At 48.0% G+C, this 16,927-nt stretch overlaps 1 protein-coding gene across 7 annotated transcripts in view; it reads right to left on the bottom strand.

Moving 5' to 3' along the window:
• Positions 1–16,927, bottom strand: part of HPCAL1 (hippocalcin like 1) — a 1,733,702-nt gene that overhangs the window by 552,945 nt on the left and 1,163,830 nt on the right. For all 7 annotated transcript variants that reach the window (XM_078647808.1, XM_078647811.1, XM_078647806.1 and 4 more), the window contains one exon: positions 2,396–2,481. The gene's annotated coding sequence lies outside the window, so the exon portion shown is untranslated. The remainder of the gene's footprint in view (positions 1–2,395; positions 2,482–16,927) is intronic.

Genomic DNA, 16,927 nt, shown 5'->3' on the forward strand with positions numbered 1-16,927 from the left:
CCCATTGGGATAAATGTCAAAGATTGATCTTGATAACTTACTGATGATACCTTGAGTATCAGAGACGCCACAAATTGACTTTCTTGTTTTGTCAATTAAACATAACTAAGTTGCTCTTAGAGCTAGTAACTGCAATCTGTTCACCTAGTTATACGTTTCACGTCCTTCATTGCTCTCTGGAGCTCCACACTGGTATTTTCTAGTAACACATTATTATCTTCATGCAGAACCACAGGCAAATGAAATGAGCAAGTTGGGCAGGGGACATCCTTCTCTAGCTAGTTCTTTCCCATGAGTTGCTGACTGTAATTCAAAAAGCAGGGCTGCCAATAAGCATATCTGACTAAGGCTTTGGTTTGAGAATATTCTACTAGATATATAAGAATTATTATCATGTGTGACTAAGATCCAGGTACTCCTGCACAGGCCCAAAGTAAACCAAGGAGAATGTCCCTCATCAGGTAACTTTTCCAAAGTAGGTTTCCAACAATATCTTCAACTGTGAACTTGAATTCAATAAAACAAGCAACACAATTATGAAAATCCCCTTTGAACAATACTCTTTTCAGGCCTGGATCCCTGGAATGCATTATTTCAAACGCTGCTAATATAAATGACACAACACCGAGCTCGGTTCGGATGATGCTTTAACCAATCAGGTTCTAGGTCAGAAATTTGACTAATGGATTAATGATAAAGCAAGAAAAAGTATGGTGGGCCCTTTACAGTAGACAGATAAAAGCACTGCAGTTTGAGATAAAAGCAGATGTAAATCCATGACCGGTCCCCCAGCCCACTTAATCCTGTTTAATAGTATCCAAGGGATTTTCAATGTAGTCATTGGCAGAGGCTGGGGATATCTGGAGCTTTGAGCTCCTCTCAGAACTGAAGAACTAAGTACCCTGTTAGATTTACTCACTTTAGTCAGAACAAATGTGGGGTCTTCACGCAGGGCAGTAATGACCATACAGCAATTCATAAGAGCAACTAGCAGCAGAACTTCCTTGGGAGCAAGCTTTTCAATAAAACCTACTACAGGTATTCCGTTTGGAAGCAAACCTCGTCAATTCTATGAAAATGTGAAGACAACTCTTTTGTAAGTACACATCCTCTAAAAGTTTATATTGGTCTTGCTTGACCCTAGGAATTTACTATTTGAATAACTCAGTCAGATCTAATACTAAAAATACAAGTCAATACCAGCCATAATAGTCTCCAGCTACTCTCTCAGACCCTTGTGATACCCGGGGATTTTTACAGTTCACCTCCTCATTTTCTGCTTCACACTTTGGCTACTTAACATGCCCATTTCCAAAATTTCGAACTGCCTTTCTACTGCTATTTGTTCAAGCTAATCTTTTCACATTCTTAAAACCCGACCGAAAATATTTTGCTTTATATTAGGTCTTCCCTGCCTTCTCTTTTTTATAATCCTTGATTTGTCAATTACTTCACCCATTTCATTTTGCTGTACTGTATATTCACTCCTGTGCAGAGTTTTAGTGAAACTGAGTTGAAAAAATATAAGACACAGAGAAACAAACTCAATTAGTGAGCCCCTTTTCCAAATCAGAAACTATCATGGTGCTTACATATATTTCGAACTTGGCCGCTTGAGGCAAATTCTCACTCCCATATCGGCCATGTTGGGATGCTACTCTGCCATGCATTTTAGTCCATCTTTTCACCGTGATCTCGGTGCACAGTACTCTGTGCATAAAAAATAATACCCAACATTGTTCACATAATATACATTAAAGCAGACTCTCATGCCTTGCAAGCATTCCTTATGCTGGTAAATGTGCCATGAAATACTTCCATTGTCCACAATGGCAATACCAACTGTGCATATTCATAGGGCTCTCTACCAAGCTGTAATGTACTGTACATTTATAAAAACACAGGTGATAGCATCACTTAGTTAATTTGTTCTTGCTCAGGGTAAGCAAAATGGGATGTATACGTGCGAGCAGAAGACAAAAAATGAGGCAAACAATTTAACAATGTAAATGTAATTTGTAAATGTAAATGTAATTTGTAAAGCGCACTAATACCCCAACTGGGGTGTCCTGGCGCTGTAACGCATACCGCTGTGGAACCCTTCCTGCACAATAGATCTCATAACCCCAGCTGACATCATCAAACACGCAAACCTTCTAGAATGCCAGTTGGTGATTCTTAGAGATGATGGAATAGGTCAAGAGAACTGTTTTTCTGTACACTTGATGGCCCCATTATAAATCATAGAAATATCTTCACATGTTATCCTGGATGCATAAAAGAATTCGTGAAAACAATCCATGAATGTAAGCAATCTATTTTTCCCTTTAGTCCAATCTGTACTAAATACTATTTAATAATACTTCCATGCGGATGATAAAATCTTTAAACTCACCTGAACTTGTTACTCCCAGATTTAGACCCACCACAACCAGAGGGTACTCTTAATACCTATGGAGCCGGACCTCTCGATTTTTCTACCTGAAAGCAAAATAAATACTGTAAAACTAATCAGCTATAGTAAACGGACACAAATTACAGACCAAGTATTCATTCCATGTAGTCCAAAAATTTCAACTCAAGCTGCTATAAAATTATCACTCCTCCATAAGTGATTGGAAGTCGTCACTGCAAAAATACAAATAATTATAAACTCATACCATAAAAAGATGCTAAAACTGGCCTTAATCTCATGTCATTAGACGAAATAAAGAAATATAATGTGGTATATTGACCCCTTCCTGCCATTCAACATAAAGAAAAGTTTGCTATCAGTGTTGTTGGGAACGTTGAGCAGTCCTTATTGTATATATTTTCTATAGCACAGTTTTGTAAATTAAATCATATTAAAGTGTCAGCACCAACGATTCTGCTTTTGTTATTTAGCTTAATAAAAGCACAAGCTTCATTTGAAACTACAAAATGTTTAAAGGATGTAGTAAGGATTTTTGCTGAACTGTGTTCTTTGAGGTGTAATATGAATGTGTTGAGGCATTCTGTGGCCTTCCCCTGGGTGCTTTTGTTGGTCAGCCAGAGGCTCTTGAAGGCAATTCAGTGTGGTGGGTTCAGGGTGAAAAATAGTCACCTGACTTTTTTCCGACTAGCAGATTTATTGCAGTGTACTGGGCCACCCGGAGAAAGGAGTTCAGATGTATTGCCAGGCTGAGGTAAAGTCAGGTAGATTCGCAGAATGAGGAGCTATGGTGGTACTCACTACCACAGGGCTTACCTCATGAGGTGGCGAGGATGGAGAAGCATTGCATTACAACAGTGACCCAGGTGCCAAGACTACTTTTAATCCAAATATTGATTCTTAGGTATAGCAGCTTTAATGCTGTAGGGGACAGGGTGATAAACCTTCCTTGGCTGGAATGTCAATCAATGTTGCACTGGTGATTCATGTTCAGCTTGTGGAACAGCAGTTTGATGATGCTGTCTCTCAGTTTCAGGACAATTGTTGCAACTGATTAAACAGACCCTATTTGCAGTAATTTAGGGTCTGTTGATATTTCTGCACAAGTAGAGTTGTATGAAATTGTTGAAGGTCAAAGGTGACAGGAAGATTTTTGTGAAAATTCACAGAAGACCTAAAAGGAAAATTAGAGCGAAGGGTCCAGTCTGAATCAGTAAGCCATGGTGGACAGGAAGAGTAAGAACAACTGGAGGGAGGAGTTGGAAACTGTGAGAGAAAGATCTGCTGTTACATGGTGTTAACACCTGCACTGAGTTAGAGAAGTTCTAGTAGGCATTTGTCACCCTTGTGTGCTCTAAGGTTTCTTCCAAGCTATAGAAAAGGATTGTTTAAATGTCATACCCTGGTTCCACCTGTACTGTTATGGACAAAAAAGCCCATAATGGAGGATGGGAGCAAGACTGTCGATAAGAGTATACCACTCACCAGGCTGAGGGAAATAGGTGACAGGAGCCAGGGGCCCACACAGGCTCACACTGACAAGTAGGAGACTCCATTCCCCTGAATACCCAGAGAAGGCTTCCACCCATTTTCTACTGTGGCACTCACTTAATAAAAGACACAAGTAGTCGCTCTGTGATAGACAGCTGACAGGAGACCGGGGTCCAAGAAGACTCGCAATGGCAATCAGGCATCTCCATCACCTAGTGTCCACGATGAAGGCTGAAGCTTTGCCCGCGGTCTCCAGTGGCACCTTCTAAAGGATGCCAATAGTCAAGTTGTGCAGGAGGCATGTAGGGTGCACCTAGGCCAAGGCAGCCCATTCATGCCCATCAGCGATAAGTAAGTGGCAGGAGATTATGCCTCAACTTTGAGCAAAGCAGAAACATCATACTAGTCGTGAACAAGGTACTTTTGGGGTCTTCTTTTAAAGATAAGAGTTATTAAGTCTTGTGTCTTGATTATTAATCATAGTTGGCCAGATGAGGGAGCTGTCATTCTGTCCTTTAAGTCAGTTGTGCTCCCCAGGTGGTTGTGTTTTTCTTTTTCTCTTGTTTCCAGATATAAATCATGGATGATTGTTTTTCATTATCCCTTCATTTAAATAATTGCATGCACTGAAGCAGCAAGACCTGTCACTGCAAGTAAGCCTAAGGTAGCAAGCCTCCTGTTCATAGAAGTGCAAGGAATAAAATGGGCACAGCAATTGCTAATGAAATTGTTGTTAACATGAAAGACATTACAATGAGTGTGATAATGAACAGACAAATCTCATTAGGATTATCAAATATCAAGCTAATAAAATGTAAGCCATTTACAAAGGGAGGAAGTGGTCACCTTGCCTTTATCAAATCTACAAAAAATACAATGGTTGCAAGCGAAGATAACTTTCATGGTTGCAGCCCAGCTTTGGAAAACCTACCAATCATACCCGGTCATGATAAAAGGTGTGTTTCAACATCACTGGAGGAAGGTGCACATGAATAGGCTAGCAGAAGACGGCAGGGAGTGCTTAGAGGTGTGGATCTCTAGAGAAGAGATCATTGTGGAGAAGCGTGGCTCAGTGGTTAGAGGCGGCAGACCCGGATTCTGAGATCGGCCGTGGACCAGGGTTCGATTCCCCGCCTCGGCGGGTCTCGGGCTCAAAATTCCAAGGACTCGACAATTCTCGCTCCGGTGCCTACTCGACTCACGGGGTCACACTCTGCGACTCTGGGCAATAGCTTGCTTAATCTCCACTACGGCCCCTCGCGGCGGGATGCCTGGCTTTCACCTTGTGGATACCCTGCCGGGGTATCTCACAGGGGAATACCAGGACGGGTTCCCTAAGCAAGCGCCTTGATACCTTCGGGTGATACGTGCGCTATATAAGTCGCAATACATACATACATACATTGCAGCAATTTGCGGTCTTAAACCTGCAAAGACACCGGAAGGAGATGGACTGCAAGTCGAATTTTCTCAGAGACATGTGGGGGTGCTGGCTGACAAATTGATAGAAGTATTTGAGGAAGCGTTCTTCAGAGAGCAGTTGCCAAACTCATGAGAGAAGCCTTGGTATTAATGTTGCTTAAACGGGGTAAGGACCCGGCGGACATTGTCATATCGCCCGCTATTGATGTTGAACTGTGATGTAAAAATACTCAGCAGGGTACTGTTGTTGCAACTGCTGGGACATGTGCCCTTCATGGTTCATTCGGCCCAATGAGGGTTCATCCTGAGACATAACACACTCTGTAACCTTCGATGTCTCGCACACATTTACCACGTCCTGCAACTGGGGGAGGATGTCTTTACTTGGGCGTTTCTGGATATATATATTTTTTTAACAAACTTTATTGTTGACTGCAAATTTGGCATGGTAAAACACAGAGTTATGAAAAAATTAAACAGTCATTTTCATTTTTTCCCCCAGTCTCTGGACTATCGGGTACATAAAATCATATCATTGTTGCATGTACAATTCAGTTAAACCTTTATCAAAATAATCAGTATATCGTAGACATACCCCAGCTGATCAATTCAGGAGCATTCTCAGTACAATCCAACTATCGGTATAATAACGTGCATTAGTTTTCAGTAAACAGAACTACTATAAACCTAATCCACCCCAACCTATTCAAACCCACCCTCCACCCATTCCTCGTCAGCCCATTCCCGGCCTTACACTGCTCGTGGGTAACCTCGGGCTGTACACAAACTATAGGGTTCATAGGACAGAAAGAGATCATCAGTATCAGCCTAAATGGTCGTAAACTCCAAGGTGTCTGGGGCGAATGTACCTTACTGGGACCCAGCCGTTAGTGTTGGGATGAGGTCGAGTGCCTCGAATTCAATCAATATGGCTTCCCACTCTAATGCTATAGGGTGTTTTCGTAGCCCTCTCTCCTCCTCACTCCGGAGGGCTGCCCCTTCTGCCCAACCCCACTGCACCAAGTCCGCCTGCCACACAGACACTGTGGGAGGTCTGGGAGACTTCCATTTCATCGTTATGGCCCTAATGGCCAAAACGAGTGCCAGGTCTAAGAATTTTAACTTGACTTTTTGCTTTCTGGATCGGTGCCGTAGTCCCGTTAGACAGGATAAGGCCTCAGTAGGGATCGGCGATTGTTTCAGAGTGTTGAGAGTTCGGCAGACCTCATTCCAGTATCCACGTAATCGTGGACAGAACCATATCATATGGATAAAGTCCGCTTCATCCCCCCGCAACGATGGCAGCCATGGGAGGAGTCCGGGAAGTTAAGATGTATTCTCTTGGGGGTGAGATATGCTCTATGGAGTACCATCGTTTGAATACATTTAAATCTGACATTGCGAGATACTCTTTTGGGGTGTTCCAACATGGTCTGCCACGCTCTATCCGTAATTTCAGTGTGTGTGTCCTCAGCCCAGCGTGTTCTAAGGGTCATAAGCGGGAACGCCGCATGTGTCCTTATCCCCGTATATAACCAACGGACCAGGTGGCCTCCTGGTCCCATGTAATATAACAGATGTACTAGTTCATGTTGTGTGGGTTTAGTTTGTTGTGGCGCCCAGGTGGTCCTAATATAGTGTCAAGGTCCAGTAGGATGTCATCTTCAAAAAAGGAACCCACATCTTCCACCCCACTGTCTGTCCATTCTTGGAGTCTGTTTCGTGTGAGTCTGCCCTGTGGCGTGGGGATGCCCAATAAGGGCATGTTTGCTGCGTAGGGTGGGATCACTGACGTGTATGAAAGGGCTTTCCTCCAACAGATTAAAGCATTTTTTAGCAGGGGGGGGGACTCTGGGGGAATCCGGGCCAAAGGCAACAATAAAGACTGGAGTTCTCCGCGATCAAGTCTTTCCGGCGTGAAGCGATCTTGTGCAGGTTCCTACCCGCAGTCCAATAGGCGAGCCATTGTAGCTGGCTAGCGTAGTAATACCCCCGAAAATCAGGGACCCCCAGTCCACCTGCCCTCGTTCCCAGTTGGAGTTTCTGAAGGCTGATCTGTCTCCGGCCCGTCCCCCAAATAAGATTGATCAAAATGGTGTTCAGTGTATCAAAAATAGATTGAGGGAGATTCACAGGTAAATTCACAAAATAATATAGGAGGCGAGGGAGCATGACCATTTTTGAAATGGCAAGTCGTCGCATCACTGATAGGGGCAGAGAGGTCCAGAACCCTACGCTGCTTCAAAGTCTGGTTATTGCCCTTTGAATATTACCATCAATCTGATCTGCAGACAACCTATAAACCTGTATTCCCAGGTACTTAAAAATATCAGTGGCAACCGGCATACGATGTGTGCCGAACTGTATGTGAGTGAGGTGCGGTGTCTCTCGAAAGAAAAAACTTATCTACTTTACAGGGTTTAGCGCAGGGCCTGATAACTGTTCAAACGTGTCAAATATATCAGGTATCGGATTGTGATTTGCTGTGAGGTCTCGGAAATAAACCAGAATATTGTCCGCGTATATGGATATAAGATGGTGCATCCCACTAATAGGGATGCCCAGGCGGTCAGCCGCTCCCGGAAGGGATAGTGCCAAGGGCTCAAGGGTAAGTACAAACAACAACGGGTACCGGGGGGCAACCCTGTCTAGTGCCTCTGTGCACCTCATAATGGTCCGAGATGTATCTACCAGTGCAAGCCCTAGCCGTAGGACATGTATATAGTAGGCGGACCCACTTCAGGAAGTTATCCGGAAACCCAAAACGTTTCAAAGACTCGAACATAAACTCCCAGGACAGGGAGTCAAATGCTTGCTTGAGGTCAAGCGCTATACATCCCGCATGAGGGAATTCACTGGTAGTAGCTGACATGATCGAGTGTAATCGGCGAGTGTTCAGAGAGGTGCTACAATTCGGGAGAAATCCGCACTGGTCCTGGTGAATAAGTGTGGGGAGGTGCGATTGTATACGGTTTGCAAGGGCCTTATTTAAAATCTTGTATTCGGTCGAGAGCAAAGAGAGGGGTCTATAATTGGTCATATCCAGCATATCTCGCCCTGGTTTAGGTATGGATGCAACTAACGCCTGCATGGTGGACTCGGGTAGGTGGCCCGTATCAAATGCCTTCCTAAAGACAGTTTCCAGTACCGGGACTAGGAGTTCCAAGTACGTTAGGTAAAACTCCACAGGGAGACCATCCAAGCCAGGCGTCTTATTGCGGTTCAGGTTCTTAATCGCTGCTCGGATCTCAGGCTGGGTAATGAGGCCATCAATATCTTTCTTTGTAGCTTCTGGCAGTGTCGGGAATGGGAGGTCTCGTAGGAATTCGTCAATCCTCACACCGTCTATTGGCTCAGGGGGTGTATAGAGCGCTTGAAGGTGGTCACGAAATGCAGTGTTTATTTCTGTTTGTGTGTGAACTATGACCCCCATCTGATTACGTATGCTGGTGATGTGTGGTGGATCAGTTTGGTCCCTTACCAGTCGGGCAAGCAGTGTGCTGGGTCTATCAGCTTCGGTGTGTTTCCGTTCAGTGTATTCCCTATAATCTATTACCCTGAGCGTTTCCAGCGTTTCAGCATGGTCAACGTGAGCTGTTTGCAAATACTGGAGAGGGAAGCTGCCCTAGACGTGAGAAAGAATGGAGAGTTGCAGTCTATTCTCAACGTCGCACAATTTCTGGCGTATCTCCTGCCTAGCCTCTACTAGTTGTCCAATCGCTGCCCCCTGACCACTACCTTTAAGGCGTCCCACTCTATCAGATTTGAGGAGGCCGTGTTCCAATTTTCTCTCAGGTAGTCAGAGATAGCGGTAGACAAGGAAGAACTGAAGGGAGCGTCTTCCAGTAACCGTGGATTTAGTTTCCAGGTGGGTACCGGGGTTGGCACCCTACCCCAGAGAAGTGTGAGTGTCAGGGGCCTATGTTCAGAGAAGGTCTTAGCTAGGTATTCCGACCCACCTATGGTCATGATAATGGCCCTGGGGCACAGGAAGCGGTCGATCCTGGTGTGGAGGTTGTGTATTGGAGAATAGAAAGAATATTCCATGTGTGCGGTGAAGAGTCCGCCAGGCATCAGACAAAGACCAGCCATCTGCCCAGGAGGCGAACTGCTCGGTTAATCTGGTCGTGATAGAGGCCTGAAGTGGGGGATGTGATCTATGTAAACCTACGTCCAGTATCGCATTCCAGTCCCCTCCTAAAGTCCAAGGGTTCCCATACCAGCCCGCTATAGCCATACTCAGTCTCTGTAGGAATTTGTCTTGATCAAAATTTGGGGCTTAGATGCTCCCCAAGACCAGCAGGGAGCCATCCAGAGTTCCTTTCACTAAGATATATCTCCCCTGATCGTCCACCCGCCGTTCAATCTCAACAAATGGGATCCCATGTCGTACCCAGATAGTGGCCCCCCTAGCAAAAACCGAAAAATTTGTGGAATAAATACATCCCCTCCATTTTTTCCGCATCTTCTGAGTTTCAGCGTCTGTGAAGTGAGATTCCTGGAGGAACGCGATGTGTGTTTGGTGTCGAAGGAGGAATGCATGAATGCGGTGGCATTTCTGAATTGAGCCTAAACCTCTTACTTCCCAGGTGAGTAAATTATAGAACCCTGGAGGTTCAGCTGACCTTGCCATATCCCCGGTGATAAGGTGGGATCTCTTCTCATGTTGAGTGCTCGGGTAAGCGTGACCAGGAGTCCCCATCCCCCATAACTTTAACTAAACCCGGCAGAGCGCTAGAACTGTGCGGAGCCCAACAATAATGCAACAAGCAAATAAAATCAATAATGGTGCATACGCTTGAAGGGAGGTGGCCAGTCGTTAGCTTGGCTGTACTGCAGCCAATAATTGTTACCCAGTGGCTCTACAGAACTCCATCCCGGGAGAAGGTGAATGTTATAATAGCGGAGGGAGTGGTAATCTGGACTTAACCCCCAGCGTGTACCAGGTAATCAGGATCTCCCGGACCTCAATACAGATCCTCAGTTACATCCAGGTTGTAATACTTCCAAACAGAAGCCCTGATCAGGAGACCCAACCTTCGGAAAGTTACTAAATGATGGCTACCTACGCAATCTATGTAACCCAGTTATCAAATCGGACAACAAACCTAATCTACAAATAGTACAACAGCAGCAGTATCAAAACTCCTAATCAAAGATCGTAGAGTAAAGGTTCGGACATAACAGTCAATTATCCATTAGGTCATCAGTCGTTCTAGGCGTGATGGTGGGGAACAGGATGCACTGTGGTCAGAGTCTGAATGTAGGGTGCTGTCATCTGAGTCGCGATTTTGTTTGAGTCCTCTCGAAAGGCACCCGCTGTCGCCAGAGCTCCCTCCTGGTCTTTCCTCTGTTGTTCCTTCGAGGGGCCAGCTTTTCTGCTGCCCCGGCTGAGTTTCGGCGAGCGGCTCTCTCCAGAGTCCCCGTCGAGCCCTGCATAGACCCCTCCGCAGCACCGGCCTCACTGGACCCTATGCACATCACTTCCATCCACTCCTCAACGTCCGCCGTACTCTCAAAAAAGTGTGTTTTCTTCTTGTGAATAACCTTCAGCCGAGCAGGAAATAGAAGTGCACATTTGAGTTGTGCCTTCTGCAGTTTTGTCTTCACTGCTTGGTAGGAGGAACACCGTCTTTGGATCAGCATGGTCTGATCTGGATACAAGGACACACGGTGGTTCTCATATTGGATGAATGATTTCTCTCTAGCCTTTTGTAACAGGGTATCCCAGTCCCTATAATTAAGAATCTTCACAATCAGTGGACGGGGTGGCAGTCTGGACTTAGGTTGTCCAGTCGGGATCCTGTGTGCCTGCTCTACACAGAAATACGGCGAGAGTCCTTTGGGCGTCATATAATCCATGAACCATTACTCCATAACGTCCGCCGCCCGGTTTCCTTCACAGCTCTCCGGGAGGACAATGACGCGGATGTTGTTACGTCTATTTCTCCCTTCCGCGTCCTCGACTTGCTCCAGGAGCGTGTCAACCTGCCGTTGGAGCTGTTTCAAGGAGGAGAAGTGTTCCGCCACAGTTGGTGTGAGATCCATCAAGGCTATGCCATGTTCTCTGACTTGGTCCGCTAACTTGACGTGGTCAGCCCTAAGGAGAGTCAGGCCCGTTGTAAGCATCCCTATTTGCAGTTCCATGGCCGCCCGAGAGTCTCGTATCTCCTTAAGAATTAAATCCAATTTATCTGGGGGGTGTTCATCTACTTGTCTCTTCAAGGCAGCCCCTGGCGAGGAGCTCCCGCCTGCATCTCCAGCCATAGTACGAGGGGCATCAGCACCGTCCCGTCTCTCCTGACCCTTTGCCCGATTTTTGCCTATGATATTCGGTATCCACCAGGCTCACCGAGGGCTGCTTTCCCGGTCTACTAGGAGAAGGGACGTCCCGGTCCTCCCGGTCACAAGGTCGCACCGGGATATCCGGGCACGGCAGCACTTGTCCACAGCCAAGAGGGTAGACTGCAGAGTGGGACAAGTACTCGGCCAGGCGCAGTGTTGGTCCAATGAAGAGCCGAGCTAGCATAAAAATAGTCTATCCCCGACTCCAAAAGCCAGACTCAGGCCAGGAAGGGGTAATCCATAGGGCCATTCCCAGTCGTACTCCTTCAGACAGGCCGAGCTCCACTCACGAGTCAATGACGGGACCCAAGAGCCTCTCGGGGCTACTAGCACCAATGCGCCGTCGTTGGAGTCCCACTGCGGGGGCTCGGACAAGGGCTCTGTATGCAACAATGCCCTAGAGCCTTTCACGGGGCTGAGGAGTGACCCTCGGGGACGCCCGCACTCACCGGTAGTAGGCGGCGTCTCCCCTTGGCGGCGTCTCCTCTCTGCTCCTGGGCTGCTGGGCTCTCCCTTCTTTCACGGGAGCCCCGATGGGGGGAAAACACCGGCTGCTTCCTTGTGGCGGCGCGGGGCTCTCCCGCAACACTGGAGCCCCGCCTGCGCTCTCCACCACCCTGCTCCTCTACTCGTGCTGCGGGGGCGGGACTTCCGGGACCCTTTGGCTTCCGGGTCATCGCAGGCAGCGCGGCGGCCCGGCATGGAGGACAGAAGCTGGTGGCACAATCCGGGGCAGATGCCGGGTGGGCACCGGCTACTTTTAAATAAAGAATAGATCGAGGTGGGCACTCGATCGGGCCACAACACGGCCCCAGGACCAAGTGCCAATAAAGCGCTCCCAGCGCTAGGCAGGGAATCACAGCGCTCCCCAGCGCTGAAGGACAAGACAAAGCACTCGCAAGCGCTATAAGTGAAATAAAGAGCTATGAGGCGCTAAGGACAAACTAAAGCGCCCCAGCAAAGTTCTTAGGCAGGCAGGGGGGCAAGGCTGGGCCCAGAGCCAGCTCACTGGGCCTCCAGGCAGGGAGGCAGTCCAAGTGGCGGTCCTCCTGGCGCCCATCAGCAACAGCCCCCCTCAGCAAAAGGATCCTAGAAGAGAACAACTTTTAAGGGGACACAGCCCCTTCTTATACTGTAAAATCCTTTGTCTTTGCTCAGGGTGAGGGGAAAAACCAGTCGCAGCTGGTTTGTGAGCACTCTTGATGTGCTCAGCCCCTCACTCTATTCACTGGCAGGGCTAGGGACATTAGACGCACCACAGGGGGCGGAGCCAGCATTGTGTGGGGAAAGCCCAGCCCTATTCAGGACCCAGGTGCACCCCTCCCTCACATCACTCATGCTAATCTCTCCACTCACCACCGGGCAGACCCATCCAGACTCCTGGAGCCAGGCTCACCAGCCAGCTCCAGCCAATCACACGCCAGCACACTCACTGCACACACACACCAATGTCTAGAAGTGGCACTTCCCCACTAGACACATACACGCCGCATACATCATTACGCAGCATTCAATCTCATGAGTTCGCACATACCAAACTCGAGCCTGCACTCCCCACACATCAGGAATTAACATGGACACACACATTCCCCATGCATTCCTATGGGAGGGCAGGCCAGCCTCACTACACGCACGCACTTTACTCTGGGACACAGGAAAAAAGTGCGCAGAGACCAAAAATGACTAACACAGATCACATACTAAAAGCAAAAAAGATTAGGGGTGAACCTGCCAGAAGGGCTAAGTCCAACACACGGGCTCTCGCTTCACAGGCTGTGGCGGCCGCCAGCCGGGTCAGGCCTCTCCCATGCAACCATTGACCCAACCTCACGGGGTCGCTCCCCCGGCACAGAACAGCACAGCAGCCACGCTGCACCCGGCCTCCCGGCAGACATCAACCTGCCCCCCAGCTGGTATCGACGGGACAGGTCTTCAGGCCGAGGTGGCCTCACTGCACTCCGCGGTCCCACGGAGGGGGTCACCTCCGTCCCCGACCCCCCCCACAATTGCTCCCTCGCTTGTCCGGGCTCCTCAGCGAGGTCCGCAGCCGTCCTGGGTTTCAGCAGGCCCCGCCCGTCGCAAAGGCCCTGCGTCGTCTCGCCTCCCGCTGCAGCACTCAGTCAGGTCCAACGCCAGGCCTCTGACCCCCCACAATCCGGCCTTCGCCTCCGTTCAGATGTCCGCAAAATCAATCGGTACCTTCGTAGCCCATCCCTGCCTGTAATGTTCTGCGTGCACAGCCGCACCTCAAGGGGGTTCAGCAGCATTCCGCAGGAGGAGGCTCCACGGAGGGCGGGACACGTCCCTACGAGAGTTCCCGGCCACGGCCCGACCCGCTCCACCAACAGGCCTCTCGATGATCCTTCGTCCAGGGCAATCCTCAAGGACAGTGCGGGCAGCCAGGGGCACCAGCTATACTTCCTCCATTCCTGAGTAAGTGTAGGTGCCGCCAGGACCGCGCCAACAGGGCTATTTCCCCCGGGAGGGTCCGGAGCTCAATCGGGCTATGACCGCCGGCTAGCCACGCCCCCCCCCCCGGCGTTTCTGGATATTGAACAAGCATTTTATTCTGTAAATTGGGACTATCTATGGATAGTTTTGGCCAGGGTGAGGCTGTGTCCTAAGTATATTGATTGGGCGAAGCTACTTTAATTCTGAGTTCGGGGTCAGAGTTAGAAGAGATGGGATTGTTTCTGGGTGTCTCTTGCTGCACAGGTGTTCACTATGGAGCCCATGGCTAGCTCGACAAGGCGGCTATTGGAACCCTGGGGCATTCTGGTATGTAAGACGCTACATGTGATCTCCCTATATGCTGATGATGCATTGGTATACCTACAGCAACTGGAGTATTCAGTGCCTATCCTTTTGAGGGCATTGCAGTAGTTTGAGACATTTCAGGGTAGCAGGTGAATCATGCAAATTCCTCACATTGGCCATTGGAAACACTGGGTGGAGGTAACCCGGGTTGATTGCCGTTCGTTGGCCTACCTTGCGAAAGTGGTAGCATACGATATTGGGGAGTCTGTGTGGCACAAACGGCATCAGAATCTATCACACTCAATATTGGTTGAGTAATGGATGGTTTGAGCTCATCTATCTGTTTTTGGAAAATGCTGCCTTTGTCGCTGATGGGTAGGGTTGCCTTGATTAAAATGGTGGTGTTGTGTGCGGTCTAAATACACTGCAGGGCTCACTGCACAACATTTCCAGCCAATTCTCTGTGGGCATAGATGAACTGTTAACTGAATTGCTATGGGCCTGGAAGCGGGTGAGGGTGGGTATTAATGCCCTCAGAAGAACTTGGTCCAATGGGGGGCTGGACCTGCCATATATGGAGTCATATTATATATATTAATATATATTTGCAGCATGCGGTACAGTAGCTAGACCCCAAGGAAAAATTGGGAAAAACAGCTGTAAAGGAGCTCCTGTGTTGTGGGCGATCTTCCTAACTTGTTGATGCTAGGGGTTGGAGTACATTTGGAGGTGCCCTATGTGGTGCGTCTAACATGTAGACTTTTGAAACGGCAGTGAAGAAAGGGGTTTGAGGGCGCCGTATAATCTGGATATGCAGATCTGGTTGCAACAGCCATTTGTGAAAATGTCTGCCACCATGATGGTGGTATGGTGGAAGAGGGGTGGATTTAATATTCTAGGGGATCTATACATGGAGGGCAGATTCATTACCAGACAAAAAGTGATGGGAACATTTGAGCTAGATCATGGACAGTATCTCCTGTATGTAAAACTTCCTGCCACAGTGTGTGCGCTGTGGCCTACCATCCCATAGAAGACAACACAGTCCCATACTGTTGAGGAGCTGCTGAACTTAGCGGGGGATAATATCTCACCTCTATAGATCATTGCAGGAAGGCCATCTTGCTCCTCCCCTGACAATCCAGGGGAAATGAGAGGGGGCGTTAACTGACCCTTTTACAGTGGCAGACTGGAGCAAGGTGCATGGTAGGGTGCGAACTGTTTCTACCAAAGCTAGGTTCAAACTAATACAGTATAATAATTTTCAAGCATATCTTACCCTTAAGACACTTCTGATTATATATCTTTTGAGGGAGGCCAGTTGTCCACATTTTGGGGTAGATGAGGCAGACCTTTTGCACAATGCTTGGGTATGTGGGTCCATCACCCCCTACTGGAGGAAGGTGGTGGAGAAGCTGAATGTGTTTAAAGGGTGGAACTTGCAGCATGAAATTGGGATGCTATTGCTCGGCCTGTTCCCTCTCCTAAAGGGCAAGAACCTGAGCAGGAAGTTGTTGCTCTTGGGTCTGGTGTAGGTGAAGAGACGCATTGCCATGAGGTGGGTAGCGAAGCAGCCCCCTGGGTGGAAGAGTGGCTGTGCGATATGTCTGAGTGGGCAGTGGCTGAGGAGGTTCATATGAAACAGACCAGGAGCGTCAATAAGCTGGAGGATGATCTCGGTGAGTGGGCTGTCATGTTGAAAGCATTGAAGGATGCTCCCCCTGACATTCACTCTCCTTAAAAGGTCAGAGAAGAATGTTCCTAGATGGATCACACTGAATGATTGCGTCTGTGTTGGGTATGAGAGGGTTAGTTGCAGGGAGCTTTGTAGGCTCAATTGGTGAATGCCCCAGAGAGAATTATTGGGTATGTGGAGTTGCAGGATTGGGAAGGCCCAGTTCCACATGGTGGTGTTGTTTAATAGCTCTTAGCAGACTCTGGCAAGAACGATATGTATATGATTTCAGAGAGCAGCTGGAGGGGGGGTTAGAGAAAGTTCTTGGTTATTAATTACTATTGCTGGAAATTATGTGATATTCTGTATACACTATAAAATAGAATAACAATTATATGGGAAAACCCCTGCAATCAAACAATCAAGAGGTGGACCACAGGGAAATTAATGAGCAGGGCTCCCAACTATGCTCCCAACTACGTCACCTTTGCAGTGACGACTCCTAATCACCCCGTAGATCGTCCCTGTCACCTCTCCTGCTCTTTTGATTCTTTTAGTGAGCTAACTCCAGACCTGGCGTTAGTTTTGCTACGCAACATTAAGTCTGGTTCCCCCCTGGACTTAGTCCCGGCCAAAGTCATGGGCATTCTTGCTCCCATTCTAGTGAACCCGTTTCTTTCCATCTGGAATGCTTCTCTGTCGCGCGGCCAATTCCCCTCAGTGTGGAAACAGGCTAGGCTTGTCCCTATATTGAAAAAATCCGGTGCCGACCCATTACTATTCAGCAACTATCGACCTATTTCGCTCTTGCCCAAACCTGCCAA

This window comes from Lissotriton helveticus, chromosome 6, assembly GCF_964261635.1.
Source record: "Lissotriton helveticus chromosome 6, aLisHel1.1, whole genome shotgun sequence".
In the NCBI taxonomy this organism is placed as follows: Eukaryota; Metazoa; Chordata; class Amphibia; order Caudata; family Salamandridae; genus Lissotriton; species Lissotriton helveticus.